This window comes from Lissotriton vulgaris, chromosome 7 (assembly GCF_964263255.1).
Source record: "Lissotriton vulgaris chromosome 7, aLisVul1.2, whole genome shotgun sequence".
Lineage (NCBI taxonomy): Eukaryota > Metazoa > Chordata > Amphibia > Caudata > Salamandridae > Lissotriton > Lissotriton vulgaris.
Window position 1 is genome coordinate 267,575,737 of NC_141695.1, and position 23,104 is coordinate 267,598,840.

The 23,104-nt window shown below is 42.9% G+C and overlaps 1 protein-coding gene across 2 annotated transcripts in view; it reads left to right on the forward strand.

Moving 5' to 3' along the window:
- The window catches only part of LOC147701358 (chymotrypsin inhibitor Ani s 6-like), a 212,070-nt gene that overhangs the window by 7,603 nt on the left and 181,363 nt on the right, over window positions 1-23,104 (forward strand). Inside the window, exons 2-3 of one of the 2 annotated variants that reach the window (XR_015297176.1) lie at window positions 13,075-13,131; window positions 18,677-18,712. The exons of the other annotated variant lie outside the window; for it this stretch is intronic. The gene's annotated coding sequence lies outside the window, so the exon portion shown is untranslated. The remainder of the gene's footprint in view (window positions 1-13,074; window positions 13,132-18,676; window positions 18,713-23,104) is intronic. 2 annotated transcript variants of the gene reach the window in all.

A 23,104-nucleotide genomic window follows, 5' to 3' on the forward strand; every position in this document is an offset into this window, starting at 1 on the left:
AGAAACACCATCAGACAACATTTAGTTGCAGTTTGTGTGGGGCAGCCACAGAGGATATGATTCAGTTGCTATGCATATGTGGAGAACTTGTACATGAATACAGATTTCCCTTTAATGCCAAGGGATTAAAAACTTGAAGTCAAGCAGTGAAAGCATGCTTTGCTGGCAGATATGTTCCATTAAACTGCTGCCTTGTATTGTTCCTGAGCATTGCTGAAAAAAAACTCAACACCAGTAGCAATAGATTGACAACCAATAAATAATTATGTATATTTCTCTTGGCCAGAATACTGACACAACAAGAGGGAAAATACCATGGAAAGGAGAATTATTTAAGACTATGGGGCATGTTGACAAGGAGCTATTGCTGAAATACCTGCACTTTATCGCAGCCAAAGTCATGATAAATTTACCCCAAAATTCACCAGCAGGTGCTAACAGCCCACAGCACCACTTTTCCCAACGATAGCAGCCGCAAAAAACATTGCCACAGAGGACCCCCGCAACTATCGTTAATGAGATGCAGAGTGGCCGTTCCCATGCAAAAAGCCACAACAACACCACACCTCAACATTCATAACGACCAGCCAGCTCGGCGATAAGATCACAAAACACATGATAAGGTGCGTTAGCAGTAGGAATTTTACACCTGCTCTGACCTTGTGTAAAGTTGGACGGCAGCCTGCTCCACAATAGGGAGCCCTGTCCAGGGCGTCATCGGAAGAGCAACAGATGACATGGAGCAACTGAACATGCATTACGGACACCCAAGAGGGCTACAACACCCACCCAACACCCTCCTGGACCACCACAGGGGCAGTACAGACAATTACAGTGCCCATCATAATTCCCATTTCTACACCCACGCATAGGACCCCGATGCGCAGGACACATTCCTGTGCTGTTTTGTGATGCACAATCTGTTAGTTCTTCTAAAATGAGCCAAACACAGTTGCCTGAGATCCAGTGCGCCTAACATACCCCGGCCCGCTGGACCACGACACCATCAGGCCCGACCCTATGCAGCCAGGCCACACCGATCAGCATCCGACACTGGCATGTGTCATGGAGGGCCCACCACGTGTCAGTGTAAGCTCCAAACCCAAGACTCCCTTCGATCAGTGAAGCTTAGTGCCATATGCGCCTCTTGTGACAGATCCTGCCACAAACCCTGTCCAAAGCCATCCGACGAGCCCTGCTGCCAGAAACCCTGTCCAACGCCATCCGGCGAGCCGTGCTGCCACAAATCCTGTCCAACGCCATCCAGCGAACTGTGGATGAGGGACCAGGACAACCCTGCAGACCAGTAAGTTTCACATCCAGCACCTAGTTGCGAATAACGATTGGCAGAGTCCACACCAGTGAACGCATGAAGGGGAATAAGAGGAAGATGCGGCTCAGTCTGGACAAAAGCCGGGTCACAGTCACGGAGGTGACCGGGCACATGGTGCCACTTAACCTGAACTACACAGGTCAGTGGGACCACCAACCTATGCCGGCGACTCTCTGTGAATGGCCCGTGCTATCCATTGCCTACACTGCTCTTGGCTTAGGCTGTGGTCGAGTAGGCCACAGATTTGGAACAGAACTTCGAGTATGCAAAGGCTGATTATACATCATTGCATGCAAGGGGAGGCCTAAGAGGATGTCGCCTTGCAACTTGGAAGAAAGAAAGGATCATGGTTACGGAGGTGTTTGTACACTACCGACAACTGCCCGGGTGTTACTAGCGCAGTGCAACACTAGCCAAAGACATGTGGCTGTGAGCCACTGCTGACCACTCCCTGATGCCTAAACTACGGTCCAGGAGGTCACAGAGTCATGATTCAGCAATGGCGGAGTCCATATTAGTGTATCGGCATCATTGCATTCTGCAACCCTTACTCAGCCCCGGTGCCACTAAGTCTCTTCCCCGACATTCACAGATACTTTCTGGTCAAACAGTGGTGGCATCTGAGCGTGTGGACTATGGGGCAGTTTTGACCCCCATGTAGCTGATACGGAATTGTGCTGACAACATGCTGTCGCATTCCACTCCCCCATTTGTTGCTTTCAGATAAATTCAAACCTTTCGGCGTCTAGCCCTGGAGGACACCTTCCACTGTCCCCCGAAACACTCAACAACATAGACCTCCGACATTGATGGTGAGCCGCTCAGGTCGCATGGCCCCTTCTCTGGAAACATAGGCTGGCCCCTGAGGCGTAGGCCTTGGGGTCATCAACGCTATGACTCGGTGGCCTTGTGCTGTATGCAGTCTCCGGGCCCAAATGCGTCCCACCAGGGCTCACATGATTACAGACCAACCCAGACAACACATTACCGCAGGAGGCACATGCCACCACTGCAGGGACCACCTCCAAAACCCATCTGCCAGAGTTGCAGCGGCGGTCCTGACAGACTTCTGGGTTGCTCAGGCCTGTTGTGGATGCCATTAAGAAAATCGGGTAACCCACAAAGTATGGACCTGGGTATATTGCGATATGAATAGACAATGGTCTTCGACCTACTGATTGCATAAGTTGACTCAATCAATTATTATTTCTGAATTTCTAACAGTACAGAGCACCACAATCAAATCTGCTCTAATTTAATCAATAATCTTAGTACAAAGTGATAACAGCCACTACGACCAGAGGCAAATATACAATGCATTTAATTCATTGTTTCATCTTTTCAAATTCATTTTTTATATAAACAATGGTGTGTTATTTCAAATAAGTAAAACAAGCGGTTGCCCAATTAGAGCGTGCAAGGAAAGGAGTGATTAGAGTGTTGAGTGAATAAGAAGGAAAAGAAATTCACCGTAGTAATCATAGCAGATTCACATAATTTTTCAAGCAATAACGGTCATATAATTCTTGCCATATTGAGTACCTGCAAAAAACACAGTTGATGGACAGAATGCAGAACAATGTCTTACATTCACCAAAGTACAAAGATCTGGGCCTAAATCCATCATTTTTTTGCACTCCACACCACCCTAGGTCAGACACTGGCTATATGCAAATCAGCCTTGACCCTGTGCCTCATGGGAACAGTCCAGCCCGAACTACCAAGCCATGTCTTTCCTAGACCGGAATCAAGCATCCAAGGACCGTTTTCTGGCTATCAGCCTTCTTCAGCCTGGATAGCTTGACTCCAGTGATGTGGAGAGCCTGGGACTCACGTCTGAGCATACCCAGCCCACTTGGGGAGAAAATTGCAAAACACACAGTTGATGGACAGAATGCAGAACAATGTCTTACATTCACCCCAGTACAAAGATCTGGGCCTAAATCATTCATTTTTTTGCACTCCACACCACCCTAGGTCAGACACTGGCTACATGCAAATCAGCCTTGACCCTGTGCCTCATGGGAACAGTCCAGCCCGAACTACCAAGCCATGTCTTTCCTAGACCGGAATCAAGCATCCAAGGACTGGTTTCTGGCTATCAGCCTTCTTCTGCCTGGATAGCTTGACTCCAGTGATGTGGAGAGCCTGGGACTCACATCTGAGCATACCCAGCCCACTCAGGGTGAAAATTGCAAAAACACAGTTGATGGACAGAGTGCAGAACAATCTCTTACATTCACCCCAGTACAAATATCTGGGCCTAAATCCATCATTTTTTTGCACTCCACACCACCCTAGGTCAGACACTGGCTATATGCAAATCAGCCTTGACCCTGTGCCTCATGGGAACAGTCCAGCTCGAACTACCAAGCCATGTCTTTCCTAGACCGGAATCAAGCATCCAAGGACCGGTTTCTGGCTATCAGCCTTCTTCAGCCTGGATAGCTTGACTCCAGTGATGTTGAGAGCCTGGGACTCACGTCTGAGCATACCCAGCCCACTCGGGGTGAAAATTGCAAAAAACACAGTTGATGGACAGAATGCAGTACAATGTCTTACATTCACCCCAGTACAACGATCTGGGCCTAAATCCGTCATTTTTTGCACTCCACACCACCCTAGGTCAGACACTGGCTATATGCAAATCAGCCTTGACCCTGTGCCTCATGGGAACAGTCCAGCCTGAACTACCAAGCCATGTCTTTCCTAGACCGGAATCAAGCATGCAAGGACCGGTTTCTGGCTATCAGCCTTCTTCGGCCTGGAAAGCTTGACTCCAGTGATGTGGAGAGCCTGGGACTCACGTCTGAGCATACCCAGCCCACTCGGTGTGAAAATTGCAAAAAACACAGTTGATGGACAGAATGCAGAACAATGTCTTACATTCACCCCAGTACAAAGATCTGGGCCTAAATCCATCATTTTTTTGCACTCCACACCACCCTAGTTCAGACACTGGCTATATGAAATCAGCCTTGACCCTGTGCCTCATGGGAACTGTTCCCATGAGGCACAGGGTCAAGGCTGATTTGCATATGGCCATGTCTGAACTGGGGTGGTGTGGAGTGCAAATAAACAATGGATTTAGGCCCAGATCTCTGTACTGGTGTGAATGTATGACATTGTTCTGCATTCTGTCCATCAACTGTGGTTTTTGTATTGAGTACCTGGCCAAACATAAAATTATTTTTAACCATTACAGTCAAAGTTGTTACACAAGGACATATATGACCATAATTTGCACTTTATGAGATCAAAATTAATGGTCCAAGGTAAGAGAGGTAGCGTCGACGTTTCGACTCGTCTTAAGGCCAACCGGTTATTTGAACCTGGGGCAAGAATTATATAACTCCAACGGAGAATTTGGAATCCAAGATTCATATGTAACATTATTAGGAGCCTATGCCTGAAATCTTATACAACACTGTGCATTAAATATGACACTTATAAATCACAGTATCATGAAAATCACATTTTAATAATACATATTTCACTTATTAGTTAAATCCAGAGAGATCAATGCCATCCTAACGAAATGTAACTTTGATACTGGAGAAACTCCAAAAATTGGTCTAGCATACCTTTCTCTGAAGACTAACTCAAATATATGTCTGCATACAAAATCTCTTATTTACATTCTCCCCTCTCCCCCCAAAAAAACCTAAATACATGCCATTGCTGTTTCTAGTCATATGCAGTACTCTAACTGTTGGACTTGGGCCTTTTTGGCAGGTTCACCCCTTAATTTTTTGCCTTTATCCTCTGGCATGGTGGTGGTGATTTTAGGCCTCTGCACACACTAGCACTGTGGCCCAGTGTAAAGTGCGTGGGCACTCTGAGTGCATGTGCTGAGAGTGGACTGCCTTCCATAGGAATGCACGGGGATATGTATGTCCAGGGTAGTTCCTGATATGTGGGTAGTGCAGGGTCGAGTTTGGTAAGTGCGAACTCGTGAGAATAAGTGCTGCGAAATGGTGTGCGCAGATTTGTTGTGTCTAGTTGAGAAGTGCCACTTTTAGAAGTTGGCATTTCTGTGAGATGTGAATTTCCTGTCTTGCTTGTGATTGACAGGGGCTGGATGGTGTGGTTGTCTCCAGGAGCCAGGATGAGTCTGCCCGGTGGTGAATAGGGAGATCTGCATGTAGATGGGAGGGAGGAGTTGCCCCTGGGACCTGGATTGGCTGTGCCTTCCCTCCACAATGCTGGCTCCACCTCCTGTGGTGTGTCTGATGTCCCTGGCCTGTCCTGTGAATAGAGAAGGGATCTGAGCAAAACAAGGGGCTCCAGAACCAGTTGTATCTGGTTCTCCCCTTGCCTGCACCTTTGAGAAGAAAGGATTTAGCTGCATAAAAGGAGGGGCTGTGACCCAATGAAAATGTTCTTGTTTGCGACTTGAATCTACCAGGGGTGTGCTGCTGCTGGGGCTCAGGGGAAGGCTTGCCTCCCTGGGCTTTGCCCTGCCCCTGGGTGCCTGGAGGACTTCTTTTCCCTGGGCACTGCCTGCCCCCTTTTCATCTTTAAGGACATTTTGTTGCTGGGACTTATTTCTATTCTCTACAGGACCTTTCTGCATCTTTTTGCGCCCTGGGAGCGCTGTATCATAATTTTCCCCTTTGGGAGGGAACCCCCACCTTGGGGATTCCCCCATGATGCCGGCCTTGCGGTTACCCACCCCGCTTATTTTTATATTTACAGTGGGTGCCCACGACACATGGCCGCTATTTTTATATTTGAAATAGCAGGAGCCCACCCTGCTTTATAGTCCAATTTAAAGGGAGCCTACCCCTCATTGCGCTTTTGTTAAACTTATAATTAAAGTGGGTGCCCACCCCGCGTTTCACCGCCATGGACCGAGCCGCGTTCGAAACCTTCGGCTGAGCGAAGAGAGTTGCTGCCGGGCTGCTGCCTAGTGCAACCCAGAATCTGTCTGCCTGGTTGGGGGGGCAGGCCTGCACCCGGCCGGAAGAGGAGACGGCAGCTACGAGATGGGGGACCGGATGAAGCAAGGCATCTGGTGAGGCGGGGCTCCCGTTAATGGGGAGAGCCCGCAAGTGCCGCAGCCGGTTCCCGTGGAGGGGGCACGAGGCACATTGCCGGTGCCTCTCCCCGCCACATCCATGGAAAGGACTCCCCTGCGAGCAGCCTGGTAAGTAGGAAAGGGCTGGGGGCCTCTGTGGAGACTATTGATGATGCCTGTTAAAGGCATAGTACCCAGTTAACGCTTTCCAAGCAGCCTCAATGTACAGCGGGCAGTTCCAAATTTTGGGGGCATATTTAAGTCCAGAGCCTAGATGGCTCTAACATTTGACCATATTTACTTAAAGGGCCCAGTGGGGTCCTCAGGGGTTTGTGCTACCCCAGTTTGCGCATAGTTATTTCAGGAGCATGAGTGCTCCAAGGGACATACTTTATTTTCAGAGCCAGATGGCTCCAACGTTCAACACATTTGTCCTGAGGGCCAGTGAGAGCCCTTGCCACACTTTTACTTCCCAGCTGCCCAGCAAGTAGTGGGCAGCTGCACCGTTTAGGTCTGTTTTTTTTAATCCAGGAGTGAGACGCACTCCTTCGCCCCATCTTTGCCTGCATAGCATATACAGTTACTGATATAGTTAGCTGTACTAACTATAACTCGCGCGCCAGCAATCCACTGCTGATGATGTCACATATTACATCATTCATGACATGGTCAGTGACATCACTGATGACATCTCAAATTACATCACTGATGACATCATCCAGTGAATGTGGTTTGGTTCTATATTTAAATAAGTATTATATATATATAATGCAATCTGCCTTGAAGACTGAGTGCATGTATAAGTGTCTGAATGGAGGATTTAGTAGCAATGTGATTGACTGTGTAAGTGACGAATTTAAAGTGTCTCACTAAATATATGGGATAGTGATTACACTTTGTGAATACCTGTAGCACTCTATCTCTTGTTGTGTAAAATACTACATAGGTTAGTTACTAGCTATGTGAAAGTCTATATTAGTTATTAATTAGTTAAGTGAGTATCTGTATGGGATAGTGAATCAATGTGTGTGTGGTTGGGTGGGAGGTGTTTGACTATCCAAAGATGTGTAAATAGTAGATTTAGTAGGTATATAAGGTTAAGACTATATGTGGTAACAGTGGTTTGGGTGAGTGAATCTCTTTATGGGTGTGGTGATGAGTAAATATATTTCTCAATGATACATGTCCATGAAAGTAGAAATATAAAAAGCAGTGTATGTGACAGTTGTTTTATATAAATAACTATACATAAGACTCAGTGATTGTATGAGTGACGTATGGATAACTGTATATTTGTAATAGTGATTTTATAACATACTAAGTATGAGTTACTATCTATATCAATAAATAAAGTGGTGTTTGTGTAAGTGTTTAGCTTAGTAAATATAAGTATGATCAACTGTTTGCATAAATGAGTAGAATGACTACATAAGTAAATAGAATGTGTGCTGGTGTGTAATGTTGATGTAGGTGTATAAGTATATTTAATAGTGTTCTATTGATCTTTATTAGCATGTATGAGTGAAACTATAGGTAAGTGTTTAGATGTGTGTGTAGATGTAGAAATCACTGAGTGGGTTTTTAGAAACTTGTGTGGGTGTGTCAATAGTTTCAAATATGGTACTCCATATTTTATAAAGAGTGTTGAAAGGTTATACTAGTGTATGATAAGATGTATCAGATTGTCACGTGGATGATGTCAACAGTAATGTCATCAGTGATGTCATTTGGGATGTCATCAGTGATGTTATCAGTGGATTGCGGGCGCACAAGTTACAGTTAGTTATAGTTAGTACAACTAACTATAACCGGGGAATTTCAATGGTTTTATACGAGTGAAATGTCCAACTAACTATAACACCCCTAAAACCTATGGTTTTTTCAGTGAATTTCTAAGGTTTTTTAAATGCTAATTCCTAACTATAACATGTCTGAAACCTATGATTTGTTCAGTGAATTTTAAAGGTTTTTTAAATGCTAATTCCTAACTATAACATGTATGAAACCTATGGTTTTTTCAGTGAATTTAAAGGATTTGTAAATGACAATTTTTAAATGTATCAATTCTTATATATTTTTTTTATACTGATTTACAACATTTTTTTAACTATTTATTTTTAGATATTTTATTTTTTAAATTACATTTTAGTTATTATACATTTCATTACAAAATATACTTTCTCAGAATGAATTACTTTAGTTTAAATACTTTGCAAATAGGCAATCGACCTTTAAGTACATTAGTTTCAGTTGTTGTAATGCGCAACACAATTTCAGACACAATGCAACATTGAGCTAAATGCGAATTTCTAGTTAAATGCAATGAGTTACTTTTTGGATTACTTTTCTAACCACAAGACTAGATCCTAAATTCAGTCCTGGGATATCTCCTGTAAACAGTTGAGTAAAAACGTTATGGTTACAGTAGTGATTTTTAAGGAATATTATTGTATTTTAAAAGGTGACACTTATAAACTTTTTCACATAGAACCACCAATTTTATCCTATGGGAGGAAATTCACTTATCAGGTAAGTAATGTTAACGTTACTTTTTCTTACTCAGTGGTGTATCCTGGATCCAGCATGGGTGCCTCTCCTGTAAACAGTTGAAAGAATGTGTTTAAGTCATACAGGCAATATTTTTAGTTTGTGAAAATAGACAGAAGCTTTTCTGGTGAAAATCACACAATGGATTCCTATGGAAGGAAATACAAGTTACTGGTAAGTACGCTTAGAATTACTTTTCAGGGTCAGTGCTGGGCTAAAAATGCAGCACTGAGTTCTCTCCTGATAACAGGTGAGTAAATCGGAATTCGTAGTTCGTCTGATTTTAGAGAAATATTTCTACAGTGGTGAAGGAAGGGGGCAGGGCCTGCGGTGACATGTGTGCAAACAAGCCCTGTGGCACGTTTTAAGTTGGGGAATTAATTCCTCTTCAATGTTGCGCTCCCCTGGGGGCCAACTAGCCCACCAGGTACCTCCAGTATGCGCCAAGGAGCTGCGTTACAGAGAGGTATTCAGAGGCCATGCCCGCACTAAGTTGGGGAATTAATTCCTCTTCAATCTAGAGGTCCCCTGGGGGCCAAGTAGCCCACCAGTTACCTCCACTAAGCGCCAAGGAGCTTTGTTGCAGAGTGTTGTAAAAAGGGGCGTGACCTCTGAACACATCTCTGCAACGCAGCTCTCTGGCGCCTACTGGAGGGACCTGGTGGGCTAGTTGGCCCTCAGGGGACCTCTGGATTGAAGAGGAATTAATTCCCCAACTTAAAACATGCCACAGGGCGTGTTTTGCACACATATCACCTCAGGCCCCGCCCCCTACCTTCACTACTGTGCAAACGCCTCCCGTGGCGCATTTTAAGTTGGGGGATTAATTCCCCTTAAATCCTGAGGTCCCCTGGTCGCTCCCCTCACTGCTCCCTGCTCACCCACACGTGGTATCGTAGCGCTGTAATTCAGAACCACCTCTCCTTCAAAAAGCAACTAAAAACTTGGATATTCGATAAGTAAAAGCACCCGCCTCCCCAAGCTCCTTGAGACCCTCTGGGTGAGTAGTGCGCTATATACATTTCTGAACTTGAACTTGAACTTGGCCAATTAGCCCACCAGGTACCTCCAGTAAGCGCCACAGAGCTGTGTTGCAGAGAGGTGTAAAAAGGGCCGTGGTCTCAGAACACCTCTCTGCAACACAGCCCCCTGGCGCATGTTGGAGGTTCCTGGTGGGCTAGTTGACCACCAGGGACCCCCAGTATTCTAAGGGAGTTAATTCCCCCTCTGCAAACGCATCAGGGTGCGTGTTTGCGGAGTGGTGCAATGAGGGGGCGGGCCTAGGGATGCTCACGTCTTTTAAAAAAAAGAAAATTGGGGGCTCTAAGCAGGCCTAGGGGGTCAGGGTGGGTCTACCCTGCCCCGTGTTCACAAGTTGCACACATATTTCAATGACTTCCTCAGACTCGCTTCTACCAAGGCACAAAATGGCTGCCAACAGTTCCTGATTTTGAATGTTTACAACCGCCTGACAGCCAATTAAAATTGAGCATGTGATCGGGACGGTGCGCTTATCCTACGAGGCCTATCCTCACTCAATCCGCGGATCCTCCGTGCCCATATATATAAATGACTTTAACCGTAATTTTCAAAGAAACTACTGAACAGATTGACACCAGATATGTCAAAGGCACAAGTCGGAACTGAGGGCTACCTCTCTGCCAAATTTGGTGTAATTCCGTTCAGCTGTTCAAGCTGTAGCCGTGGCTAAAGGTCCTATGGGAAATTGAGTGGGGGAAAACAGGTTTTGGGACCCCCCTTTTTTCTCGGCCCCTGTTTCACTAATCACCCCTAACCTTTCAGGGAAGGAGCGGAACTGAGCTGGCCACAAGTTTGGAAAATTTCAAGAAGATTTTTCAATTGAAGCAAACGTTTTTGCAAATAGAATGTTGCGGATTTCCTATGGATAATAGGTCCTAACACTAACTATCTACTGGCAACCGCCAGTAGATAATATATCTATATCTATCTATCTCTCTCTATATATTTATACATAGATATATATATATATCCACCACAACTTTCTCTGCTTAGGGAAGCCTCACCTCAGCAGGGCGACCTCGACATTCGGTGACGGAGCACCCCATGAACATTCCAACAAAAAGTCCTTTGTTCATACATAAAGAAGAATGATGCACACCAGGACCTTTCAAGGAATCAGCCACTTTATTTATTAAAATGGAATGGCAACTCATTTTAGATCTTTCAGTCTTGACACATTTAGCTTGGTTCAAATTCTTTTTCAGAGGTGAACCATCATATCCTGTTGCAGCATTGCACTTTGGTTTTTATAAACTCGCCGACTACTAGGTTTCAATGTAGTCCTTCAATACTGCCGGTCCCATAATGCACCTTGGAAGAAATATCACTGTTTTACTAATTGGAACTTTGCAATTCGATTTCCCCTCATACTACATTATTACAGGTACACTTTCATTGCATTTTACTGTCAAAGTGCTATTGTTTCCACTCATCAATATGCAAAGTCGTTAAGCATAGGATTAGCACAGTGCCATCCACCCCGAGATAGAAAGGGACAAAGCCGTTTGGCATTTCTACAGAAAATTCTTTAAGCATAGGACCAGCACAGTGCCATCCATTCCCCGGTTGTAAAATGACAAAAACCATTTACCACTCCAGGGACAGTATTACAGTTTTTAATTGTTAAAATACCAACCAAGCTAAATTGAAATGAGTAAAAGCAACCCCTGACACAGTGTTTTGCTCTCATTAGAGCTATTCTGAGAGGTATAGCTTTCTCCAGACACAAGGGAGCACCCAGTTTAAAGGGTATTGTTTGAACTTAAACTGGATGCTCCCTTGTGTCTAGACAAAGCTATACCTCTCTGACGAGCTCTAATGAGAGCGAAATAAATGGCTTTTGTCATTTTACAGCAGAGCAGAGACAGCATTATGCTAGTCATACGCTTAAATACTTTGCTATAGAAATGGCAAAAGAATGGTATAGTTCTGTGTATGTTCTTTTGACCAATGTCTTGCTACAGGGTAATTCACATCACAATTCTTCATCACCCTGAAATGCTTCACTATTCTCTTCTTTACTGGAAAAATGGTACTGCACACATTTTAGTAGCCACATGGGTATACCAAGACATACACACACAAGTCATTGCTGTTTGGAATACAATTGTTGATGTTGGCTATCTTACTAGTGGGTAACTAGAATGTTTTCTTGCTTTTACTACCCTTGCAAGCGTTGCAATTTCCACATTTGTAGGAACCCTGTTCCTCTCCTTCCTGCCTTGTGTACCTGTGTAGCTATGCCCCAAAATGTCTCCAATGGGTTTCGAGTTGCAATAAGTTGCAAGGGGATGGAGGGACACTTTGCCTACTGTCACTGGGTCTGACATTCCCAAATGTCAGTGTGTTGTGATCATGGATTTGGTTTTCTTTGACTCACTGCTGTAAGTGGTGATGAGTCTTACTTTATTAGGATCTTCTTTGTGTCTCCTCTTCTTAGTAAGGAGACTGTCCCTGGTCAGACTGCTGGCTTTCTCCCTAACAGTTTTAGGGAGCTTTCAAGGGTAGCCCCTGTCCCTGAATCTGTTGGTAATTTTTTCTGTATAGTATATTAGGGATTAGGTAATGGTGTTTCGAAGGGTAGAGGACGGTGAGGGTGTTTTTAGTGTTAGGTCAAAAAAGATTTTAAAACAAACGTCACAAAATACAAATGTGTGCAATTCAGTTCACCTACCTGCCTCAAGGACAAACTTCACACTACATTAGGCAAACTAAATACATGAGGCAAAGTATGTTTACTTCTAGAGCATACAATGACTAACTAGCAAAACTCTAGGTGTTCTATGGTGCACATTTTATAGGAAAGCAAGCTCAGCCCTGAATTATTGTTTTGCAAGAAATAATTATGTACTTCTCTCTTCAGATCCCATTTCCAAAACACTTCCAAAATATACAAACCAGTACATTTGCCATTCTCAGCCTATAATCAAATGCATCTCCGGTTATATTTGTTTGTACAGCACTCTGGCTTTTGATGACATAGCTAAGTCTGTGCTGTGCAAATGCAACAAATATTGAAATAAATTACAAAATCAATACTTAACTTTTGAAAACATATGTGTTGACATTCAGTTCAATGTCATCAAAATATCACTTTTGTATCACTCTTCACTCTTGTATCTTCTTATTTCAGAGCCTTTGATTACCAAAATGTTTAAAAGCATGAATCTACTTACAATGATGGCAGTAGGTGAGTACCACAAGCAAAGCATTCATAAAACTGAGATATTCCTGTCTATTTCACACTTAGCTAATAGTATTAGAACTATGAACGTCTCAAATGCCTCACAAATCAAAGTCATCACCCAAGTACATGTTTAGATTCATGTGTTTGCATAAAGTAGGGGTAATCTAGAATCTATGATAAATAAGTGATAGTAGATCCTTCCTGATAACTCAAATTATATTGATACATTCCTAAAGGAAAGTACTTTTGGATTTGATGTAAATTAGCTGGTTTCTTCTTCACACGTTTAGTATTTTGATTGTTTATCTTCTGTATTTAAGGGATTAGAATCTACTCATGCCTTTGGTTAAATGTATTTAGAGTTAAGAGTATAGATGAGTGCAATGCCAATCCACGCACTAAATGGACCACAACTAACTTAGGTCCACTTACGTCATCATTTTTGGTAGGCGGCCAGGATCAAAGCAGTTCTCATTTAAGTTGTGGGTGAGTTTTTGTGCAAAGGTGTTTGTGCATGCACACTAAATATTCAGCAACAAATGATAGAAGAAATATCTAATGATCGGACAAAATAACTAAATGTGAAATGTAGACTAAAGGTGAAAAAATCTGGGGGAACGTGACAATTGAAACAAAAGAATGCATAAACTGAAGCACCAATGTCAACACTGAAGATTCATGTAAAACATAGATCTCAAATATGAATACATTTTTTCATTAGGAAAACTCCAAAGCCAAGTTCACTTCACAAGTAACAGCAACTGGAGGAATGTTTCCAAAGACATATCTTTAAACGTGATACAATGTCTTCTGATGTCTCTTAAAGGATTATTACTTTCTAGGGAAATCTGTCATTGACATACTAGACTGGAATCATGTCCCCACCTTTGGCATAAACATCATAAAAGAACTGAAGGTATTTTCCAGGACATGGATCTTTTAGCTCATTGTGACTAGAACCTAGGCTGAACCTCACTGCCAAGACTAAAAAATGTTAAAACCAGTCAGGTAATACTTGTCTTCCCAGGCATTTTGATCTGGACTATTGTTCTTGGAGCAGAAACCTGTCTGATGTGTATATCATTGGTCTCTGTCTGTAGTGGCATGATGAGCAAAAAGACAATGGACTGGAATGTAACACAAATAATTAACAAGGCCTCAGATTGATAAAAATATTCTATCCACATTTTAGTTTTTCTAAGTGAAAACCCCTAAGTATTTGGGTTACAACTCACGTTTGAGAGCCATCATAAGAACTTAGAGTATTAGTTGTGGGAAGTAAGAACCAACTTCAAATAATAATAACAAGTCTGGTCTGGGTGAGCCAAAAGTCCCTCAATAAACCTGTACTTAACCCCAAGGCAGCTTGAAACAAAAGCAGTTAGGTTTAACAGTGTAAAACATTAATGCAGCACTCAAACAGTAATAAAGTGAAAACGCAACACAAATGAAAATGTAATGCAATATAGTAAAATAGAGAAAATGTAATAAATGAAATGCCACCAAAACAGCAAAGATACAATCGGAAGAATCAGAGATATGATTTTGTACATTTTGAATTGAAAAATAGTGCCAAAAAGAACAAAGGGCCTACCGGGTTATCTGGCTGTGCATGACCAGTCAAAGTCAAGAGCTAAGGTTAACTGTGATGGAGCGTGGGTCAGATAGAAGGTCCAAGTTGGATCCTGTCTCAGAGTTACCTTCAAATGTAGAAGAAATTCTGAGAAGGCAAACACTTCTGTGGGGCAAGGCATTGACTGGATCCAAAGACACTGTCATCGGTGATTGGGAGCCGCTGGACAATTTCTTAGTGAAGCCATTGAAGGGAAAAAAAGCTCAGTGAGAGAAAAGTCAAGATTTCACACTGAAGAGGCTGTCTTCGATGGGGTACAGCGTGATGATGGGCCTGGGGGAAATTTCTACCTTGAAAATTAGATGTTTTTCTGGATCTCAGACTTCCTCAGGCAAGGGAACAATGCAGGTTGTTTATTGCAAGCGCTCCACAAGGCTGCATACTGTGTTCAGGAGGTTCGGCTAAACAGGAATTGCTACTGCGCATAACACCACAACAGCATGTGCATTGATGTCAATCCCACCGCGATGCACCCTCAGTGAGTGGCTTGCTATTAGACCCCAGTCCCACTCCAGTTCTCAGAGCAGAAGTTTGCAGAAAAGTTTTAAAGCCCCAAGAGGTTAGACAGGAGGAGTACACTCTTACACTAATCCAAGGGTCCAAGACCAGAGGGGCACCACATGGGTTTCAGGACTCACTCTAGCAGAGGCCATCAGCAGAGTACAAGGGACGTCCAGTTGGGATGGACAGTTGGGCAGTTGCAAGAAGACACCTTTGGATGCTTGTTGTATCTCAGTAGCTCAGACACATGGTCAGCCAACTTACCTTTGGAGGCACTTCTGGGGTCCTGAATTTCCTTCAACTAGAGTGGGATGATGGTTCTGATGTTACTAGATCTTCCTGTTGCATTTGACATTGTGTCACATACATTGCACCTCCAGCATTAGCATTCCTTCGGGGTGCGAGGACTAGTGCTAGATTGAACTACACTCCTCATCTGATTAAAAATTTGTGTTGGTGGGAAAACCTGAGGGTTCTTCTTCGAGTCCAACTCTTAATAATGTCTAATGTGCTCCCCTTGCAACTTTGGAGGAATGCTGTGGTGCCTATGTGATCTTGTACACTGAACAACTCAGCTTATTTTTCCCAGGCGGGGTGGATATGGACTGCAGCCTCTTAATTCTTGTCTTTCTGCTGTCTTTAGATAGCTGCACTTGAAAAACCTTATGTGCAACATGGACAATATGGAGGTCCTCTTATTCGAGACATTTCAATCTGGATGGTGGTCTAGCTGTTGAGTAAATAGAGCCTCTTCTCCATCTTCTCCATCTGTGGTAATTAAAAACCATGGGGTAATATATGATAATCATTAATATTTTCAAACACAGGTGTCCACAGTGGTTGGAAACGGTTTTGGTCTGCTATGCTCTTTGAATACATTTTGAATACAAGTAACGAGAGACCTACAGTCCCTCATTACTTCTAGGCTGGACTCTGCCAACACTCTTTTCCTGGGTCTCCCTGATTTCTTCATTGAAGGACTCCGGATCGTTAAGAGTGCGCTGCTCGACTCATTCTCAAACATCCTTTTTGGCTACATGTAAAGTAGTGCATTCTTTACAGTTCTCTGGTTCTGGCCCTTATGGCCTTTTTTGACAGCACCTCAAAATTTGGTAGTTGATTGTAAATCTATAGTCCCTCTATAGCTTTGTGTTCTGCTCAGTCTTCATTTGCATTGGGGCAGATACTAAGGCAGGCTAGAAGGGGAGGCCACCTATTCTCCCTTCTAGTTGCTCATGCATGGAACGAGCTCCGGTTTGGGCTTCGATCATTTTCTTCTGAATCTTCTTTTAGAAAAAACTCAAGACTTGGCTCTAAGCGCAGGAATTATTGTGATAGCTCCTACCAATTACTTTTCTAGCGCCATGACACTCCTTGAAACAGCTGTTTGCTTTATAAGGCTCTGTAAATTAATTAAGGTAAGCAGGGAAGCACTCATTTTTCCATCCCCTAAAGTAGTTCTGGTCAATTCCAGTAACCCCCACTTGCTTTGGTGCCAGTCTAACTAGAGAGACAGGCAGGCCAAGGCAGGTGCTGCATCTGTCAGTCATAGGGTAGGATTCTTCTGAAGCTAGACAGGGGCTAGGTACAGACCCCGGGCTACCCTTTGAAATGCAATCAAGGGCTGAGTGAAACCCACAGGCCATTTTGTGCATGGGAGAAACACAACTAGCCCACCCAAGGATATTTGTACACGTGTAACAGGAATACACATCTCACCACTGAAGAGACATTCACATTCAGGTGATACTGAACACAGGCACATTTCGCTTCAGCAGAAAAATGTCAACTTCTAAAGCTGGCATTTAAAAAATTGTAATTTTAAAGTCGACTTGACCATTAGGTTGGATTGTAATTTTACTTATTAAACAGAGTCCTTGATTTATTTTTCTACTTAGTCCTACACTTAAGAAATGCATTATGAATTGTTATAATGTAACTCAGTTCTTTTCTATGGGAGATTCATCCTTGCCACAGTGAAAAACTACTTTGAAGATTTTTCATTGCCAGGACATGTAAAAATGTAATCTACTGGCACTTCAAGCCTACCTTAGGAGTGACTCATAAGTAATAAACAGAAAAGATTAGCCCTGGAAAAGGTTTATTTTTTCCCTAACGAAATGGCAATTTAAAACTGCACACACAGGCTGCCAGGGCAGGCCTGTAGACATGTTGTACAGTGCTACTTTTGTGCGTGGCACGCAAATGCTGTAGGTCTCTTGTAGGATTTGATATAAAGGCCCTAGCTACCTATATGCTAGGGACTTATAAGCAAATTAAATGTGCCAATTTGGTGTATGCCAATATTACCATATTTAAAAGGGACAGTAAGGGCACTTTATCACTAGTTGGTAGCAATTAAGTGCACACAGTCATATGGCCAACTAAAATAGGCTCAAATTCAGGTCACAAACATCTGGAGAAATACCACAAAAAAGATGGTATTTTCTAACACTCATTGAGGGTGAAACTCGTCTGGAGTTGTTTATGTTCCGGTTTACCTGGGACATTGACAGGCATTTCATGTTTGACTGTTTCTACTGGAGAAAAACTAAAGATGCCTATAGTGACAGGATGATGGACATTGAGGTTCAGCTTTGATCGTTTCCAATCATGACCAATTGCCCGATTTTATTTGCTTCTGTATCCTGGATATCTGTGATGAGGAGTTCTACATAGTTGCTTTAACATAACATGATGGACTACTAAGAATTTAGTCGTGGACTCAAATAATTCAATTAGCTGGTTCAAGAGAATTTGCCTAATTATGTTGTTGTCTAATAGCTGTGCCTGTGGGCAGGACTGGGCAAATGTCCTACTTTTGATGTAACCATGGAAAGTATACATGATTCTGATTAAGATTAATTGTTTCAAAAAGTATCTCACGTGGTTATCTTGATAATCGAGCAAGGATTCGGGCTTTTGGGTGAACATTGGGCCCCCGGACCTTTAATTTTCAAAGGTAGTGGCTTTCCAATTCAGAATGGCCTTCATTTAAACGGTGTAGCCCTTCATTTCCTGATCGGGCCTTATAAATTGTCCTTCCCACATGTGTTTCAGGTTATTTCTTCTTTTTTGATTCTCATTTTCTTTATGAACTTTTTCAAACCAGCAGCTTTCCTGTTTTACTGACGGGGAAACAGAAAAACAAAGTTTCACAAACAAATCTGTGCTGCAAATTGGTGGATTGGGCTTGAGATTATTAAACAGATGTCGTTTTTTTGTGTAAATTATGTGCCAGGTTTACCTGTTCTACATGTATTATTCCTTTTAAAGATGTTCATTAACTATGAAACATTTAATGTGCTTGCATACAATGTAGTGAGAGAGAATCTGTAAATCATGCCATCAACGCAACTGCACAAGAGTGTTAACACTGATTATTTTTATATTTCAATCATTTTTTCTTCTCAGTGTTGGCTGCAGCGCTTTCAATTGGACACTGTGATGGTAAGAAGATAAGCATTTAATGTGTTTCTAAATAGATAAATCTATTAATTTCATATAAATGTGTGCTTCTGTGCTGCAAGGTCACACCTGCCCTGCTAGGTGTGTTTTAAGTATTTATCTACTACAACCAAGGATTCCCCTACTGCACTCATGCTTCGCAGTGGTCCTACTGGAGCCACTATCCTCTAGAGGACCCACAGAACATCTGGGTGAGACTTGTAATTAATTGCCCAGAGAAGACAGACAGACAAGAAGACTTATGGCCTGATCGTCACGTCGCCGCCCTGCTCCCGCACCGCTAAACCTGTGTGCGCACCGCCAGCCACATTACAACTATTTTTGTCACTGGCAGGTGGCTCTTTGGAGGTTCCACGGCAGTGACTATGTAATAGGCATTGCAATAGGAATGTCAAAGTCAGTATCTGCACAGCATGGACTGGGGCAGTCCATGCTGGGCATGTACTGGGGGTGTTTGCACACAGAGGGGCACATCATGTGTCTCCCTGAATGCCCCCCCCATGGCCATGCAACAACAGAGGGCCCTGTAGGGCCCCCCTTTGTTTCCAATACACCACCTTTTCATGGAGTAGGAACCGCCATGAAAACAGTGGCGGAGAGGAATCGCATAATATGCGTGGCGGGACGCAGCGGTTCCGCCAAGCATATTGCCGCCTCAAGACTGCTACGCCACCATTTGGGATCTCTTATCCGTGGCAGCAGTAGTGGTACAATTGCGGCCTGAGTTGGAATAGAGTGGCTGGAAGATTGCCACCGTGAGTCTGGCAGTCCATGAACCGCCAGACACATAATCAGGCCCATAATCGTTTTCATGTAGCGTAGCATAAACCACAGCTTAGAGGTCTCAAAGCTCGTTCATAAAATGCATTGGTGGAATTTTAACATAGCCAAACATTTACAAATAGTAAAGAATGCGAATAATGGTTAACTTAAAAGAGGCAAATATGCCAACCATAGCAGTGACATATATAAACAGATATACATTGACTGCTATCACAGTGTTAACACAATACTATTCAATTGGGAGTTTACAACAATTGTTAGGTGGCAATTACAGCATGTATATGTCATCACTTAACCAACTTTCCAAGGTAATCCAAGGTACAATAAATCACCTCATATAGTTTTTATCTGTTCAGTGCCCAAACACATGCTATCCATGGAGTCCAGCCCAACAAAGACACAAACACTGGGGGGCAGATTTACTAGTCGCTCAGGCAGTGCAGCAGCCGCAAATGCTGGGTTGTGTTGTGTGAGAAGGAGAGAGCAGAAGTACACCATATTTACAGAATATGGCGCTGTCTTCTCCTCTCTCTAGCACTGGTCCAGAAATATGCTTCGTTTAAAAGAGTGTATGCTTGACGGAGGCATGACCGCTACAATGAGACAGGTGTTATTTGTCAGCAGAGACTGGGTGATGAGTGGGGCAGTTCTCCATTAATGGTGTGCACTGAAGTCCCCCTCAATGGACCTTGTTGCCATGCCTGGCAGTGGGGGATGGCTGAAGAGAGCAACAGAGCAAGAAGAATTTCTCCTAGCCACACACATATGAGGGAAGGAGTCCTTTTCTAATGAGGGGACTGACAATAATCTGGTGCATGGTCAGAAAGCGATGTTGCTAGTATTGGATATTCTTGTGAAAACTTTGGATAATGTGGAGAAAACTGCACTTGTGGTGAAGTCATGCTGGGGAGATATGGAGCAAAATATGCTTGACTGCCCTGAGTGGTAGTCACAGGAACAGCCATTGAAATGAAAATGCAGAAATCTTTAGGATGAGTGGATGCTGTGGTGACAAAGATGCAATACTTGCAGTATTCCAGTGGGGTTCATGTAGGGCAACATACCTGCTTTCAAGCAAAATTCATATTCAGAGCTGCAAGGACCAATAGAGCTGTGGACTGTCCTTCTGTGGACACCAGTTGAAACACATCTGAGGTACGGCATTTTCTTTTAGCAAACCTTCTGAGTTTGACATCTCATTCTGGAACAATGCCTGTGAAGAAAAAAACATTACTCAGTTGTATTTCAAGGACTATTTACCACTAGGTGTTCCCTTTATTAACGATTCCTTTCCAACATAGACATTAAACAGATAGATTCTGTAGCATGCTGGCTCTTATTGTAAGTGACACGCTCTATTCTGTTTCCTATTGTGACATGTTCCAGGTCTCTTTACACTCGACCAGAACCTCCTTCTCCTTTAAAGTGAGTGCTGTGTGCAGAAATAGCAAACACATCTGTTCACACTAAAGGGAGAAGAGGTAAAACAGTGAGTGCTCAGCAGCACATTTCTTTCTGAGGGCCCTTATTCCAACTCCTGTCTCTTCTTTCTTTTTTCTCTTCTCCATCCTCTTTCTCTGCCCTTTCTTCCAAAGTCATCTCTAGCTGTTTCGTTCTCCACTCTCTGATGGAGCTCTTCAACTACTTAAGACACCAGTCAGCCCAAACCTGTTCTGGAGACTGTGGGCTGTACCACATAAAGTAAACACAAAGAGCATAAAGTTAAGATAAAATATATGCCACAACATGGGATCACTGATGTCCTAAGTAGTTGTAGAGCTGGAGCAGCACTATTTTACCAACTTACACTGTGATAATTGATTGCTTTCCCCAGAAACCTTAGAGGTATGTGCTGATTTTGTCTGTAGACATAGCAATATTTGCAAATATATCTAACGTAAATACAGTGCCTAACAGAAAAACAAATATAAAGTAACAAAACAACACCATTAAAAAATAACAGGGTACGTCCCCGGACTATATAGCCACTCATAAAATGTCCACAATAAATGGAGACAATCATTTTTGTGACATGTTACCACCTGGGGAATCCTGTTTTCATAATATAGTGTTAAAATGTGTTAATCGCTTGCACTACCATACCTTACCACCAAGAGTATGAAATGGCGCAAGTCACAAATGCTTTGTGATCCTCACAGTGTTTTAGTTAAATGCTCCAAGTGCTTATTTTGCATTATTTTTCCCCTGTTCTGTTCTGGTTTTTTCCTTGGCATTTGTTGTGCTCTGTAAAATAAAGATAACGTCCGGTGGTCAATAGTCCTTGAAATACAACTGAGTAATGTTTTTTTATTCACAGGCATTGCTTTGCGAATCCCTATTTATAGTCGCAATTCTAGGTAATGGCTCTTTTTGTGATTACCAAAAATTGGGACTAGAAATCCTTTAATACATCTTGAAAGGCTTTTTTGCATTCTCAAGTGGACGAAATTATCGATTCGCACCATATGCGAATGCAAAATTGTTTGTTCGATGTGGGCCCTGGGTTATTACTCTCGTGGGAGATTACCGGCTACGTTTCAACAAGAGTCAGATATTTGTCCTTAGTGTATTCTCCGAAGATGGCATAACTGCACATGAACTAATAAAAGAGATGTTTAAGGCGAAGCTATGATATACTCACCCCAGCTGGATGGAGGTCAGCAGACCCACTGCCAGGGTATGGAACTCTGAGGCAGTCTAAGACAACAATCTATTAACAAAATGACATTCTGTGCTCAGTGTTACACACTGACTGTAATCGACACATTTAAAATATAACAATAACCATAAGACATATGTATCTAAGAGGCTGCTGGGTTTCTTAGTGCAGATTTCAAAGTCATTTCACGGGAGAGTAGTGACCATGTTTGCTCTGCATTGTGGCTTCGAATCGGCTTTCTTTTTGTTCCCGGATAGGACTTTATCCACATGATCAGATAATATACATCAAAAGTAACATCAGATACAATAGAAGGCTCATCAATATCTGTGAGCACTTACGCCCATTGCAATATCATATTAAATTGACCACGAAGACTATTTGTCAGGCCACCTATTGCAAATAAACTCAATCTGTTTTGAAATGTATCCCTGCCCCAGTTTATCAATTGCAGCATGCTCAGATCAAGGTAAGGTACGTCATGGAGTGCTGTCAGGATAGGTGGTGATGGCAAAGTAAAGACTGTGGGCCGTATTATCAAGAACGTCGATAACATTATTGCTGCTTTAGGGGCAGGAAACTGCCGCTAAAGCAGCGATATGGAGCTTGATAATATGCCCTTGTGAATTTCCATAGAAGCCCAGGTTCTGGTGTGAAGGACATCAAACCTGGGCTTCTATGGGAATTCACAAGGGCATATTATCAAGCGCCTTATCGCCACTTTAGCGGCAGTTTCGTGCTGCCAAAGCAGCGATAATGTTATTGCCGTTCTTGAAAATATGGCCCTGTATTTACTTACACACGTGATGTGGTAATATATGCAATCACGGGAATGTACACATATTGTTTGCATGCATTACCACATCCGTATGCAGGTATGCGGGTAGATTTCTCTGTGCTTCCTCCGAAGTTCATAAAGAAGGCTTGGAAGC